The sequence below is a fragment of the Cupressus sempervirens genome, chromosome 3 (assembly GCF_028749045.1).
Source record: "Cupressus sempervirens isolate cs-2001-9-10 chromosome 3, ASM2874904v1, whole genome shotgun sequence".
Classification (NCBI taxonomy): Eukaryota; Viridiplantae; Streptophyta; class Pinopsida; order Cupressales; family Cupressaceae; genus Cupressus; species Cupressus sempervirens.
In genome coordinates, this window is record NC_143120.1 from 556481937 (window position 1) to 556499718 (window position 17782).

The 17782-nt window shown below is 32.7% G+C and overlaps 1 pseudogene; it reads right to left on the minus strand.

Moving 5' to 3' along the window:
• Positions 1-313: 313 nt before the first annotated feature.
• On the minus strand, positions 314-1938 carry LOC149567632 (uncharacterized; annotated as a pseudogene).
• Between the last annotated feature and the right edge of the window lie 15844 nt (positions 1939-17782).

A 17782-nucleotide genomic window follows, 5' to 3' on the forward strand; every position in this document is an offset into this window, starting at 1 on the left:
TTTTAGTGAATTTTATTTTCTATATAACTTGTGTGTGTTTGTGTGCGCACATGTGCAAAGAAGTTTCCCATGGCTAAAATTTCTTGGAAATGCCAAGATGTTCATAAAGGTGACTCCAAGAACTATGATGTCCAATTTTGGACATTGTATAGGCTTTCAAGATGATTCCCTTTCAAGAATCATTCCTAAACCATAGAAACATAACCCACAACTGATAGTCCTACAAATTAGTTTGTACAATTTAAAATAGTCAAATAATAATATAGACTATTGGAACTTTCTTCAAGATTTTGTTAAAACTTGTCTACAAAGACTAGAGATTACCTTCAGACAAGCATTGTAGAAGTGCCTTGAAATAATTAGCTTCTTCAATTTCAACTACATTCTGATTATAATTTGATAAGATGTTTAGCAACTCTCCAACATCCTGAGCAACACAAAAATCTTCACTATTAAGCATGGTGACCAGTAGCAGAATGCAGCCTTGAACTCTCCCAATCTACTGACATATTAATTAACTTCTAGATAACTCTAACAATAGTGCCAATTCTTTCTTTCCTTCCTAAATATCTTGTGCTAATGAGTGTACTGCACAAGGTACTGCCTCTACATCTACTATTCTCTCCTACTCAACAATAGTCCAACTATAAGATTGGAGTGAAATCAAGGATGTACTTTAGATAAGAATCATTAAATTTAGAAATTGACAAAACCAATCCATATTTTTATAGGGTATACCTTGTCTTCATTGTTATTTATTGCAATGCTCCACACTGTTGCAAATGTTCACTTCTTGATGTCACACTTTTTAGAATTCAATCGTTGTGCAAGAATGGGAACCAAACCTTCAACACTTATCCAGTCTTGGTGGACAGGTTTTTCCTCACTCAAGTTATATAGGTCTAATAATGCAGTTGTGATTTCATCATCAAAACCACTCCGAAGTTTCATACTAATTGTAGCTATATCGAAAAGTGTATTTATGTCTTCCCATTCATGAATAGAGTTTTGAAGAGATATATTAGGATTTAAATCTAAATTTGAAATATGTGTCTTTGTCACTAGACATATTCTATTTCCTAAAGAAAACCAATTCTCAATTGCACTGTATTCAAATGTCCACCTAGAAATTAGTCCAACTAGATCTTCCATTATTTTGTTATGCTTCTCTCTTTGATAATTGCTTCCTTTCTCATTTATAGCTTGTGCTACATCAACCTAGCTTAGAAATGCAATTATCTGTTGAAGTTCCATGGCCTCTACTAACTTTTATAGATTTGTGCCTCCTCTTTCTCCTCTTTCTCTTTTTTAAATTTATCAAGCTCTTGTTTTAAAGAAACTGGATCCACTAGAACACCCTCAGCTCTTGAAATTAGCAAACAACATTTCATTTTCATAATTACTATCAATTAGGTGATCTTTCACACCAAAATTGATTTTCTTGATAAGTTCTTCTTCTCTAACTACTGCATTGAACTGAGCATTCACCATTTCATTTTGTAGAGCAATTGTCTTCACCTTGATATCCATGGATATATCTAGGTTTGCAATTGGAATGAGGCTTAGACATCATCCAATATCATTTGTGATATCCTCAATCTGTTTGACAAAACTTCACTACTTAATTAGCAAGTAGAACCTACTTTTTGATGAACAAGTTCTTATTAGTTCTTCTTCCAATTTAAGCTCTCTCTCTAAAGATTCAATTGAAACTCACATTAGGGGCATGTCTCTTGTGTTTTTATCTCTAAGCTATTTCAAGATGGGCCTAAAATTCTCCAAGTATTTGGAAAGTTTAGAAAAACTTTGTTTCTCAATTAGGACATCCTTTGTAGCTAAAGCTATCTCAAATACTGGCACCAAAAGCCTTGAAAGTAACTTTGACACAAGAGCCAATATAAAGTTCCCAACTCCCCCACAAAACACTTGGAAAGTCATGGCTTTTACCTCTTTTCCTAAAAATTTCTACCTATCTCATCCTAATAATACATCACACTATGATCCAAAATGTTGATGTAAAATGTCTACGTAATTTTATCCAAAAATGTTTGCAAATTCATAAAGTGTTATCTTCTCAGAATTTTCATATGTGCAAACTTTCTTCAAACAATTTGTCATCACTCCTTGGCATTCAGATGCCTTCAAATATAACTATTCAAGAAATTTAATCATTTCCTCTCCTCCAAACCATTAATAATGCCACTAGACAAATTTGATGCTCGCATATCCTAATTTAAAAAAAATAAAAAATAAAAAATAAAACCATAAGGAAACCTCATGAGCTTTACTTACCCATTTGTTTCAATTTTTTTTTAAAAATCAATCATGTGAATATGTTACGTGTGGATTTTGGCACTCATGTCCAAAGAACAAAAGAACCTCATTTAATGTTATTTTGTTCGATCAAATCCTATTTTGTTTCTCCAAATTCACTCTTCTAACATTTCCTAATGGAAGGAATTATAGTGTCAAGAACTGAGAGTAACCATGACATATGAAGAAGTAGAATCAACTATGCAAAAGTAGTAGAGAAATACTATCATGTCATTGGGAGTGGGCTAGTCTCTGAAGAGCTAACCCATCAATACAAGATTATTTTAGTAGAGGTGGGCATGTTATTGGTGGAGGCCTCAACAATTGTTAGATTGTTGAGCTATCTAAAAAAGGCGAGTAAAATGGATGCACATTGCTGGCCTAGTAGGGTGGTTGATGGAAAACTGGCTTGTCGGAAGAAGACATGGAAGAAATAAAATGATAAATGGTTCAACAAGTGGATTATTGACTACCAAGAATTCTTGGGAAACAATTCTAAAATAAAAAAATGGGTGGTAGGAAAAATTAGATCTATCATGTGGGCAAACTAGTTAGGTAGAAAAAAAGCCTATTATGTCAAAGAATTTAATCCCATATGCAAACATGACAAAAAAGAATATTTAGGAGCCGAGATCAAAGGAAAGGCAAAAATCCTAATCGCTCAATTGAGATCTGGTTCCCACCATTTGAGATGTGAATTGGTAGATGGAAGGTCCCTACGGAAGAATGGGAGGACAAAATGTGTAGATTTTATAACGAGGGCACGGTGGAAATAGAGTGGCACTACCTGAAGGATTCTACAACATACGAAGACATATGTAGCCAACAAAAAGAAACATTAAAAGTAAATAACATAAAAGACCTATTCGAAGGACCAAGACTCCTCAAGGGGGCCATTTTACTTATGCAGATTTACAACAAAAGAGACAAGCTAGAGAAATCACATCAAACTAACTAAGAGTTTTATATGGGTCCCTTAGGCTTGTGGCCTTATGGATATCATTAAAAGTCTTTCATTCATTCATTCTGCAATAGACTTTAACTTTTTTCCCTCACGTATTCTATTTTTCCTTCTCTTTTTCTTGCTCTCATTCTATTTCCAATGAGCATGAGCAATAACAAATAATCATGATTTTAAGTTTCAATATATATAATAATAATAATAATTGTATAATCAATTTGCCCTTCATATTGCCCTATTGATCTTTATTTTATACTTTCTTCCTTCATTTTATCATTTTTAAAGCTAGTTTTACTTTTGTAATTGATATATTCAATTATATTTTATTACTTGATTTATTTTAATTATTTATATTTCATAATTAAAAATATATAATTGATTCTTCATTAACTTGTGTTGGAAGCATTTTATTGATCTTTATTTTATTATTGTTAAAAGTTAATGTATATACATATTTATTATATTATCAATATCAAATTTTGATAAGAAATGTATGTTTAAAAAATTGCTAACTTCAAATATTTTTTGTTTTGGTCTTTCTTCATTTCATTTTCCCTTCTCCTCTTGCAAAATCCTCACCTTAAATGGAGGATGAGAATCCTCAAATTCTCTCTTGCTAAGAGTTTTTCCCCTCTCTAGATGATCTTACTAGTGAGTGGTATACAATTATAGGTAAATCCTAGAGAAAGAGGTTTTGAAGCTAAATTTGGTTCCCTATGTCAAATAATGGTCTCCCAAAAGGCTAGGGTAGCAGAAGGCATTGCCCTCCTCTTATGGGAAATGATGCAGGAGCATCTAGAGGTATAAGGGCAATCCCATTTCACCCAAAAAAATGTACTTAGACTTCGTTTCTGTTTCATGTGTTTTCATTTTTGGACACCCATTTGGGTCAAATAAAGGTTCCAACTCTCACAGTTCCACTATCAGTGTGCTAGTAAATCCTGAAAAAATAGGAGTATGTAATTGGGCCATCATTTTGGTAAACTAGAAGGTGTGAATTGGCTAGATGAATGTAATTGTGATTTAGAGCATTCCAAAAAAAGAATCAGGTCAAAAGGCCCCACGTTTTGAAAGTTATTGTAGTTTTTCGGGTTTTGGAGACCTCTTAAGAATGCTTCAAAGTTAGGTTAGGGGCATTAAATGACCTCGAAAAGGGCCAAAAAATGGGAGACGAGTGAAGCTATCCACAGGGCTATAGAGTGCTTCGAGAACTTTCTAAAAATGTAAATGGTTTGTCAATCAGAGCTACGATTCAAAAGTTATGCCTCCCAAAAGTTCGATTACCATTTTTGGATTCTTCTAGATTTGTGCCGACTTCTAACACAGCTTTTGGAGCCTTCTATTTGGTCGGTGGATGCCTACTAGCACTTTCTAGAATGTATTCCTAGTCCTTAACCCTTCGGGGTCTATTTAAGGAGATTCCTAGCATTGTAAAAGGCAGTTCGGAGGGGAGTTTGAAAGGAGGTACTGAAAGGAGAAATTATCTCCACATTTATGCTATTGTAAGCCCTTAGGGCATGTTTTGAAGTTTATTGTCTCTATACTGAATGTACTAGCTTATTTTCAGTTAATACAATTTCCCTTTTTTGTTGTGTCTATTCTGTTCTTGGGTTGTGTCCCCATTAGGAAATAAACTAGTTTTGAAGAGAAGGGTCTCACCTCAATATCTAGGGAATTGTTCATCCCCTAGTCCTACTATTTTAGTTCCTTTAAATCCAAACCATTGCTTAGGGTTGTCAGAATATGGATAATCCTTTTATCTACTTTGATCCCCCTCTTTACTTTGGGAGATAATAGGGCTCCTCTCAAATCTTTAGATGCCCCCTCTTTGGCCAACAATGATTCCCCACTTGTTCCATAGGAACACCCTTCTTCTTTATTTCAAGAATTTCAAGAGGTTTCTCCTCAAACCCTACCATCCCCCTTCCCCCTTCACACCCCCCTCCCCCCAAAGATTTTGAATGTAGCATCAAATGGTTAGCCAATCTTGTGTATCATGTCACCTTCTTTCAAATGGTTTATGTCATCTAGTGTTGTCCTAATTTATGGTTTGCATGGATGAGTGGTGGAGCTCTTCATTTTTGCGCCAAGTAAGTATATCTCATCTTGACAAGATATTCATTTTGTTAGAATTTCACTCTAAAGCTCTTAAAAGTTATTTCCTTTCATAATGTAAATCGATGTTTAATGGGTACGCTTTTTATTTTTTTGATTGGTTCTTGAATTTTAATCCCCTCCTTCAAACCAAGGGCTCATCTTACCTGGTTTTTTCTAGGGCATTTTCCTGTTGAATTGGTTAGGTGGTATATTTTAGCTAGTATAGGTAAATTTTTTGGTTCTTTCCTTGGATTTGAAAACCCTAATTCTGACTTAAGAGAATGCAAAATTTTAATTAATATAAATCCCATCTATAAACATTAGTGTATGTCCATATCTTCATATGTTTGTAGCTTTATGATTCTCCCTAAACCCTACCTTGGTTATATTTATATGAATAGACTTGTTATATCTAACACCTTTGTCTCTCCCTTTCAAATTTTCTCCTCTTTGGAGTTGGTACCTAGAGAAGAAGATATTTCTTTGAAAGCCTTAATGTTATATTTATGAATAATGGAGGATTTTTTTCAACAATAACGCCCTCTCATCTCCTCCCCTCCCTCTAAGGTAAGTAATCCCACTTGCAAGCCCACTCTTAGATTAGTCGTTGTTTCTAATGCTAATCTTTCTTTTTCTCCTCCCCTCATTAATATTGAAAATAGTGATTTTGCAATATCTTTCAATAACAACCTCGATAAAAGAGTTCCCTGTGGTTTATAATTATTAGATATTGACATGGTTTGGAAATCATCTTTCCACCCCGTGAGACATTCAAAAAAATCCCTCATCACTACTTTGTTCTTTTGAGGATAGTGCTCTTTTGAGGATAGTTATTTAGTCATTCCTAGCATGGGTCAAGCTAAGGTGGTAAGAGTTTTGGAAACTAGAATGGGACAATTAAGGGATTTAACTAGATAATTCAATGGCATGATGGGCAAGCCCTTTCCTTTTCCAAGCCAAGTACCTCTAGGTGTGACTACATATCTCTTTAATCTTGGGAAAGTCTTAAATCAGAGAAAATCTCTATGGAATCAGAGGTATTATATAACATGATGGGAATTAATAAATATTTTGAAGAGGAGAATTCCCTTGTTAGTAACTCCTCTCCCCCTACTAATTTAATGTCCAACAACTCAATTGTGAATGATCTGGAATCTAATTCAAAATAGAAAAATGAAACATTGAATCCTAATAAGTACATCATGAATGCATATCTAATAACTTAGGGATCTCTGCAACTTTGCAAGGGGAAGATTATCCTAACTATGGTAAGATTATTAAAAAGAGAGGAGGGAAATCATGATCTAATTTAAGGAAAAGAGATGGATATGCTAAGAAGTAGCCCAAACTTATTGTCATTCTTAACAAAGGGAAGGAGAAGTGCATTCTCAAACAATAATGAAGATAGTCTACATGAAATTTGAAGGGTCTAAATTCCCCTAATAAATAATGTATCCTTAAATTTTTTCTTAAAAACTTTGACTTTGATATCATTATTTTACAAGAAACAAAGCTAAACAGAGATGATTTGACAAGATTAGAAAGGAAACTAAGCATTTGGAAACTAATTGAATTTGGGGTTGCCTCTACCTTTGAAGGTCTTTCTCTCCTTTGCAATCCTACAAAAGGAAAGTTTGTATCAGATATATGTATTCTCAATTGATAAGGATAATGGGTGAGAAGTACCAGTTGTCTCTCCTTTTATCTCATTAATATTTATGGCCCCATTAGCACTAGTGGGAAACTAAAGGTTTGGGAAGAAATCAAAGATTTTCCCTCAAATCATCATGATATAAATTTTATTTTGGGTGCTGATTTTGATTATATCTCTAACCTTGAGGAGAAAAGAAGGGGTGTTAAATTAATTAATTGATCCCTAAGGAACTTTAAAGATTGGATTGCTTCATGCAACTCCTAATATGTTTTAAATGCAATAAAGTTGGTCATATTGCTACTAGATGTCCTAATGAGAATAGGAGTGACAAGAAAGACAAGAAGGAGAACAAATACAAAAAGAACAAGGATTACAAGGACTATAAGGACAAAGGGAAGAACTTATGCTATTTAATTGAGGAGGAGCATATCGAGTCTAACACTAATGATGAGAATGAGGGTGAGAAATTTGTATATGTTGTTGTTAAAGAAGATCCATAAGTGGAAAGGTATGAGGAAGAAAAATCTCTTATTTCTCATACTAGTAAAAGCGATACATAGATTATTGATAGTAGATGTTCACATTACCTTATTCATGGTATTAATAAGTTTGAAAAATTTGAAGAATATGATGTTAGGACTATTTGATTTAGGAATGATGCTCCATGTCTAGTGAAAGGTAGAGGTTCATTGATGCTAAATGATAAAATCAAATGTGATTATGTATATTGGGTCCAAGGACTAATGTATGAATGTTGCACAGCTGAATAACATAGGTTATAGAATAGAATTTCATAATAGAAAGGTAAAGATCTATGATGATGATGATGAAAACTTGATTGGTACTGGACAACAAATAAGAGGTAACTTATTTTACCTAGATCCTACTATTAATACATGTTTATTTGCTAGAATGGTAGATGTTTTCTTATGGAATAAGAGGCCATGCCATGTAAATATTAAGAATATGATCAAAGTGAGTAGAAGGAAAAAACTAAGAGCCTTACCAAGCATGCATAAGACCGATAATGCTATGTGCAAACTATGTCAACTTGGTAACATAACTAAATCTAGTTTTTTATTTAGGTTACATTCATTTAATGATATTATGGAGTTTGATGTAGCCCCAATATCATAAAACAATAAATCTAAATTTGACACAAGATAAGTGCTTCAGAATAACATAGCTCTTCATTAAATTTTTTTTTGCAAGTCTACTTTGCCTCTACAATGAAAATAAACATCTACTTATTACAAATCCAAAAATTACCATATTTTCAGGAAAAATAGAAATTTCCATTTTTGATAATTTTTAAAACTCATCTTATGAATCCTGATTTTTCCCAGGAAAAGCCCCCACCTAAGGCAAGACGAATTGTCAACTAATCAACGAAATCAAAGATATGATTTCAGATTTATTACAAAAGAAAAATTCTAAAAAAATTGAAAAAAACACTCAAATCCAATTTTGGAGGTCAAGATGAGTTTTTAGGCTCTTGGAAAAATGTTGAAATGGCCACTTATCAAGTTGAGCTCCATTGGAAATCCACATAACTCCTTCTAGTGCAACCACTTGTAAAATTTCAACCAAAACCCACATCCGAGTCAAAAGTTATGACCCGCAAAAGTAAATCTTGACTAAAACCCACATCTAAGTCAATAGCCTTGACCCTCGGATGCCCCTACATTAGAGTTAGTTCATACTAATTTGTGTGGTCCTATGAACATTGAAAGCTATTATGGAGATAGATATTTCATACTATTTATTAATGATTATTCTAAAATGATGACAATTATGTTTCTAAAGATGAAGTTTGATGCATTTCAAATGTTCAAATGGTATAAGGCTAGAGTTGAAAAGGAAACTGGTGAATAATTGAAATGTTAAGATCTAATAGAGGTGGTGAGTTTATGTTAGATTAATTTACTAAGTTTTGTGTTGAGCATGGAATCAAGAGACAATTATCTACACCAAGAACACCACAATAGAATGAGATTGCAGAGAGAAGGAATAGATCCACTGTTAATTGTGCTAGAATACTATTGATTGAAAAAGGAGTTGTAAACATTTTCTAGAGAGAGGTTGTAAGTACTACAATTTGCACCCTCAACCAAGTTTAGTTGAAGAAAAGAAAAAACAAGACATTGTATAAATTTTGGTATTATCATACGCCAAATATAAGTTATTTCAAAATATTTTTAAGTAGGTGTTGTATTCATAAAGATGCAACGAATGAGAAGTTTGATTCAAAAGGTGATGAAGGTATATTCCTAGGTTACTCTACTAGAAGTAAAGCTTATAATGTTTGAACAAAGTGATTAACATAATGGCTAAAAGTGCAAATATTAGAATTGATGAGTTTGCATATAATAATTATGAGGAGAGAAAGAAAGAACCCGAGGATTACAACAAATTTGTATGTGTGTTGTCCTCAATTTTGAAATGTCAAAATTTAGGCAACCCTACAAAATTTTTGCATGAATTCATAGGTGTATCCTCTTTGTTTCAACGCATTGATGAGGCATCATGAAAATAATTTATTATCTCCAAATTGTTCTTTGTGCAGTCTTGTCTATGTGTTCTATTGAAGATTTTTCATCGAGATTATCCCCAATTGTTTATTGGTAAGAATTTTCCTTCTCACACTACAAACACTCAATTTTAGGTGAACTTTCACATATTTTTTTTTGTTTTTATTTATGTTGTAAATCTTTTTAAAATCTTTTTTCCCTTAGGTGAATAGCCCTTAGATTTTTTCTCTATTCAACCTAACTTAGGTCCAAATCAAAGGTGTCTAGCTCAAGTTACAAGGAAAAAGTCAAAATTTTAGGTCAACTATGTATTTTTATTAAAAGCCTCATAAAAGTGGGCTTTTTATTAGAAATTGTACTATATAAAGTTATATTTAATATTTAAAGTAGATTTTGTGGTCCATTTTAAAATCTCAACTCATTCTAAGTTGATTTGACCATAGTTTTTTATATTTTATAAAAATAGCCTATTTCTAGATTGTTTTTCATTTTACATTATTAGAAACTATAGTTAGATATTAAATATAAATACATGAGACAACTTAAGTGCATAAAATTAGGGTTTTTATTACACATTGCATACATCAACATGCAAATCATTATGTGAAAACCCGCTTTCAATAAATTATAAGTCCCAACATTAAATTAAATTAAATTTTTATATTCAATAACACGTATTAATGCATTAAGTCAGTTATAAGTATGTATTTACAAATTTTATACTTATTTAAATTAATGCAAGTGAAAAAATCTAACCCATTTACTTATGTTGTTGCATGTATAAGTTTTTTTAAAGTATATTAATGCATTCAAATGGAGATTTTCCAACCCACTACATATACATCTTTTAAAATTGCTACTTAATGGGCTTTTTAAGTTAAAAGACATGTTTTAATAACATGTAAATGCATTAGGTGACAATTCTGGACCCAATTGTATGTGTGTAATATTTAAAAACTCATTTTACTTAGTGTAAGCCAAAATGGCATTTTTTGACCCAACTATTGATGGTCTCTCTAACTGTTTTTATCTATTAGTGTCAAACACTTAGTCATTTGCTAGGTAGAGTTAGGAGGTCATCGCTATGAATAAGATACTCTATATAGACTGAGTCATGTATATAAACATGTATATATCGAGCTCTATAGGAGTCGAGCAAGTATATGGTTGCTAAGTTTTTTCAATCTAAGTCAAGAGTAATGTTAACTAAGTAGTTCAAGTATGTTGAAGTTGAGTTATATAGAAGATATTGAGCATAGTAGAGGCTGAGTGTCAACAACATATACGGTGAGTGTCAAGTATTAGAAATAGTATGTGCCAAGCAACACAAAATTTACATTCAAGTCAAGAATGATGTAGACTTTGATGTAAACCATTTTGAGCTAACATAGATGTAATATTTAATAGTTGTAGAGTTTGTTAGAAAGATTTTAATCCATTTTATGACATGGATCATAGAGTCATGTGTTCTATGATGAATGAATCAGATGAAGAGGCAAAATAAGGAAGCATCTGGAAAAGTCTTTGTGGAATCTTTAATTAGGGTAGAACTTGACCTATTTTGATATAGATGATAGAGTATAGTATGGTGAAGTATATAGTGATATAAAGGAGTAAATAATCTATTCATATGATTCATGTGTGAACATTACACAAGAGGCAAAGAGTTTTCTTATTTGAGAATAAAGCAAGTGACCTAGTCAAGCAATGAAGGACAAAAAAGCGTTATCAAATTAGATTAGAAAGAGGAGATCCAATATTAGCTTATCATAAAAAACTAAGGATCAGGTACTAAATCAGTTCTAATAAATTGATACAGGGTAAATCTCTTAACAGATTTGTCTTAGCATATATTTGTAAGTCTCTTAACAAAATCCTTACTTTATTGTAAGTGTGAAATCCTTTAATAAGGTGAGATCTAACAATCTAAAAATATTTTAATATGGCACACCCCTCATAAGGTAGATCATTGGATATGGTCAAATATTGTAACCTTAATAGGTTAACTTTATTGCTGCAGTAGTGAAGATTTGTGGGTGTCATCTACACCCTAGTTTTACCTTCATTCTAAAGTGTTTCTAGGTAACCAAAATATTTGTCATATGATTACTTTCCATGTATGTGATTGATATATTAGATCTACATGTTATTATAGTTTGATTACATAAGTGATGAATGCATAAGAAATTGGATATGAGATGGTAAATGTGGTGAATGCAAAATAGAATTGTTAAAAAGGTTAAAGTGTTAAAAACTTGGAGTAAAGATCTTAGAGATGGGGGATTTCAAATTGGAAAAGACTATTGATAAGCAAGTGATTGGCATCAAGCTCCTACTACAAAAACTTGAGATAGTGTTAGTTGGTGTTTTGAATCCAATTTTTGAACTTGGAAACTTGGTCCCCTTGATAGCTTTTTCATATTTTTCTCTTCATCTCTCCCTAATCCATTTTGACAAATGCTTTGTGGAGTTTTTTTTTTTTTACTAATGCAATCTTCAAATTAATTTTTCTAACAACAAACCAAAGGATGTGTATGCCAAAGCCCAAAATTGAGAAAATAGGTTCAGATGTTACAAAGTGGTTCTGAACCACTTTTTACCTATTGAAGAAGTTCAATGGTTTGGAAGTTCATATGTTTCAATAGGTTCAAAGGTTCAATTTGTATTTCAAGTAGGTTCATAAGTGTATAAGTGCAATTCAAAGTCAAAATATAGATCCTAGGTTAGATTCTGATATGTAGATTCAAGTACTCTTATTTTGTGAATATGAATTGTTGTAGAAGATCAATCAGAACTTCATATGCATATTAAATATAGAATCATGGTTATGGATCCTTCTACCTAACAAGATAAATGAAACTTCTCAAATAAAAGTGATTGACTATCTTGCAATTAGCTCTCTCTCATTATATTCTTTACAATCAAGAAGACCTATGTGATTGTGAAGATATGAATTTGAAATCACTTCACCAAGATTACAATTCTATCCTCAAAAGCATTGTGAATGGAAGGGATCTTGAGTGTGCTCACCTACTTTCAAATTATTCCAACAATCAATCCCCTTATGAGATAAACCAAATCATCTAAACATTTATAGTGTGACTAGATGACACAAAAGCCTGTAGAGGAATCCCAAATCAGTCTATGATCTCATAATTATGATGATTGTACCTAAGCTCATGAAAGTTTTAATACTCCCCATGACTATCACATATTTTTAAGTGGTAGTTGCTTGCTTATGATTTTAATGAGTCAGAGAAGATTGATATTATCTTATGTGTTTTGGATGAGTAAAGATGTTATTATGTCAGTTGCATCATGGATTGATCATGAGAGATCATATAAAATAGAGCCTCTATGGGTATGGTTATTTGTAGAAAACCTAAGGTCCTGTGGGTTATCAATAATGAGCTTGGAGATTGATAGCAATAGTGAGAACCCAATGTATCCAATACATGTACCTGATACAAAATTGAAGGAAATGGTATTCACAAGATGGCATTGAACTTCAAAGGTTTTGGGGCTCCACTCCATGAAGATCCTAGTGAATGAAAAAAGGACACATAGAGTGTTAGTGTGATGACATGTCGAGAGCATAGTGCTCGAAAGGCAAGGGTAAGCTTAGATATCTAGGGTGAAGGTTGCAGATCAACACATGATGAAGGGCATCATGGTACCAAAGGTACATGCAAATTGAAGGAGCAATCAAGAACCTCCATTTTAGAATGATAATGTTTGGGATTACAATTATGATCCTCATGTGCTCGATCCTAGGCATTTGAACATGCAAGTTCTTTGGAACACCACAAGAAGGATCACATCTCAAATTCACCCTATTAGGTTCCACCTACAAAGTGACTGACTATCTTGAGCCTACACATGGTGGATGTTGTACTATCTTGACCATTTTTAGGTGATTACAGATGCATGTGAAGTGTTTGACAGAATACCTAATCCATACAAGTAGTAAACATACATAAAATACATGTAAGCCAATTGATGAGAGGTGAGAAGTGTCATGGATTTTGATGTCTTTGTTTACCGAGATGACACATATGCAAAGACTTGATGCTTAAAATCACCATAGAAATCCAATTGACATCATGTGCTTAGTGATCAATATAGACACCCAAATATAGATTATTCACACACCTAAACTGATCAAAGTCCTCTTGCATGGACCCAATCACATAATTTTGTTTGCATAATTCTTGGTATTGATTTCAAATGTGAATGTTCAATAATGTTGCATAGTCATACTAGTGCGGCTCCACTTTGCAATCCCAAGGGGTTTCAAACCTCAATTCATAAAGGATCAAGCTTGTGAACCTCGTAACATCTTCAAACAGTGAAGCTCAAGCACTCCTACATAGATAAACATATAGATAAGATGTCAGACAAAATAGAGCACAAAAAATCTATTGTGGTGTTTGAAGAAATGACATTAAATATACTCAAAGAGGGAATAAGAAGAATATTCAACAATCTATTTGATGTAAAGAAATGGGATATCAAAGTGGCGTGTCTCATGAATAATCTAGTAGGTAAGTATCCAAGTGGTAATTATCTTTTTGTGAAGTGTTGCCCAAATAAAGACATTGTTGGGTGTTGAAGAAAGAGATATCATTGAGGATTTATGATGAAAGTGTTACATGATAGTTTAAAGGTATCTAACTGATATTTAATCCCCATAAACCAATGGTAAGGTGTAGTTTTTAGAATCTTCTAGTAACCTTTAAAAGGATCGAGTGTACAAGAATTAGTTTCAATAACTGAAAAGAAACCGATCCAAGCAAAGAATAAATAAGTTGTAGGAAGACATAGTAGGGGTTCCACCTTTCTATAGACAAGGGGTTCTAGTTTTCATTCTTCTTTTTCTAAAAGAGGTAGGTTATGTGTTGCATGAGGGGAAATATAGAATGTACAAGGAACACTTTTTTTTATTGTAATCAGGGTTGTTAGTTTTAACTTAAAGTTCTTTTTCAGTCTTTCTACAAATATTTTGAATCATTAGTGATATATCATAATGGAATGATTTTTGAATGAATGAAATATTCCATGGACTATTCAAAGATTTTATGCTTTGGATTTGACGAAGGGTGCTCCCCTTAATACCATAACACATATAGAAACAAAGAAACAACAATAAATGCAAGAACAGAATATGGACTTCTTATTATCGCCGCAAATGTGGAACTATAGTTCAAATTCACAAGTACAATATACTAACCCATATGGGCACCTTCATTAGAATAATCTTGAAGACTAAGCTACAAACTATCACCCAGAGTTGTCCTCAACAATATTCAGGCCTTTCTTAAATAGGTAATTTAATGTCACTTAAGAATGTTCTAGGAAAAACCCTAACAATACATATAGAGTCATCTAAATACATCTTCAACAAATTATTTTAGAAAATTTGGGCTACCCAACTTCAAAAGACAACAACTCTCAAATCGTTGCTCCAATTGGCTATTATAAACACTTTTTAGAAATGCTAGCTCATGATCTATAGGCTAAGAACCACGCTAGCAGCCTTCTATCAAATTTTTAGACCTCATTCGGGCACTCTAAGGCCTCCAACAGTGAGCCTAAATATTTTTCTACAAATGTTTCCACTGAAAATCCACAGTAAATTCTATGATGCTTAAGCTGGAGCAGTGATATTTTTATGGTAGTCTTATAACTCTAAAATGAACCTTCATGTAGAACATTCTGAGCTTGTATGAACAACTTACTAAAAATAGCAAGTTCCTAGAAATAGCAACCCCCTGTCTACTAGTCCTTCTTAAAATAGACAAGACTGAAAATAAAATATTTTTGGGTGATACAAGATTGCTCTTACACCTAGGATGCTCCTGCATCAAGCTTAGTCTTTGTAGTTTACCTTTGAATCAATATTGAATTTTGGATTTGCTTTCTGTTGTTGGGTTCATATTTTGTGTAGATTTATATGCTTGATCCATCTTTATCTCTAATGAATGTATAGGTAGGAGGAAGGATTGTGTGTTCATTATTGTCATTTGTGTATATTGTTACATTTCATTTATGTTATAGTTATTCACCCCTATCTAAGAATAGTGAGGGTGTCCTTTGATTTCAGGTTAAAAGCATTTCTTAATTTCATTATTTGTATATCTAATCAGGGAGTTGTACCATATAAAATTTAGAGGGTGCTTGCACAATCTAATGAAAAAGTGACCCAACTATTTGTATCTTCTTGTGTCTTCTTTGTTGGGCAAACAAGGGTTATTTTGGAAGGATTTTGTGAAGAAAAATCTGTTTACCAATAGACAGGTAGACAAGATTTGAAGAAATCCCTAAAAAGGAGAAAGGAATTGTCTATTCAAGAGTCAAATGACACAACAACTACAAATCTACTAGATTAGAACATGCTCTTGGATGAAAAAGTTACAAGACTAAAAAGGGAACATGAGATTCAATCAGTAAGCTTATGTGAGGTGACTGAGAAAAAGAAGAAATTTGAGGAAGACAAGGTTGTTGCTGAGGAAGACAAAAGGACAATGGCAACTATACTTGAAGAAAGGATATTTGATATGGAAAAGCTTACAAACACTCAACTTGACATGATGAATCAACTAATGCTTGCAAATCAATAGTTGAATAGGAAGGATGTAGAAATAGAAAATCTAATATCACAGAAGGATCTATTGAAGAATATATTGAAATTTTAAAAAGAATAGGTGGAAAGATTCAACAAGTCAAATGAAGCAATGAGATACTTTGGAGAACTTATGAGATCATCTGGCAACACTACTAGTTTAGGACATTAATCAACCGAGCAAGGAGAATCATCCAGGAATGGAGAACTAAGAAATGCAAAGTCAAAGGGAAATCTAACATGTTATCACTATGGAAAACTTGGTCATACTGAAAACATCTGCCAAAGCAAAAAATGGTATGCAAAATCCTAAACCAAAGTTTACTGGTTATTATTTTTACTACAAGAAAAAAAGATATCAAATACATGAGTGTAGGTCAAGAATGAAGAATGTATCTACTACACCTAGATTTAAAGGCTATTGCTACAAGTGTCAAAAGTATGGACATAGAGCATATGAATGTAGATCACAAACAAAATCTTGCTAGACTAATAAAAGGTAGAACCATGTACCTAACACTGTATGTTCCAAATCTCACAAGTTTGGACATTCAAGCATGTTGTCCTGCATTTTGTCACCAAAAAATGTAGGTAACTATTACCAATTTAGCCTACCTCCTAAATTGTAGCCTACCTCCTAAATTTCTATGGTATACTTATATACTGCGCTATGTGTTTTAAGTTGCTGATCATACATATTAAAGAATGGTTTAGATGTAGAATGTGAAGTACAAAAATCAATGAACAAGAGAAATTGATCATTTTTTATTCAAGATAAATAAAAGTACCAAGATAGTTCACTTTTATTGAAATGTATTTTAGAACTATTTTATAAGGTAAAAAATGTTCAAATTTTAGACAATACTTGATTCAATGCATTTAGATACCACACAAATCATAGCAACTCCTAATACACTATTTGAATAAACACATTTCATAAATAGAAAAGTACTAGATAAATAAGGGGAAAAGCCTCAATTGAACTAAATGTTAAAGAATATTTGAGCCTGCATCTTCATCTTCAAATAAACCTACAAAATGTAAAGAAGGGGGTTAGTTCATAAGAATTGAGCAATGAGAACCATTCCAATTATCTCTACACTACTTAGTGTTCTTACACTATGATCATTTAGATAAATGCATTAAAAGATGCAAAGCAAAGAGATATATCTAAAAGTAATGAAGGTTTTACACAAATAAGTTTGTTTCATGTGTAGATATAGGTATGAAGTTTGAGGTTGTTGAAGGATCATGCATAAGATACACACATGAAGCCTTTCAACTAAGATTTGTAGAGGCCAAGACTAAGGGACTAAGGAGACTATTGAAGGGACACACATAAACTACATGTATGAAACCTTCTAGTCAAATCATGTAAAGGTGAAGACTAAAGACATGGGGAGACCATTGAGGGGGCATACATATGTTACAATTATGGGACCTTCTAGTTGAACCAAAGCAGCTAACTAAAGACATGAGGAGATTATCAAAGGGACATACATAAATTACAGGTATGAAACCTTTATGTTGAATCATGGAGGGATTGGAAGCCTATAAACGCACTATCAAAGATAAAGTTTTCAGCATGTAACCAAAAGTAACAA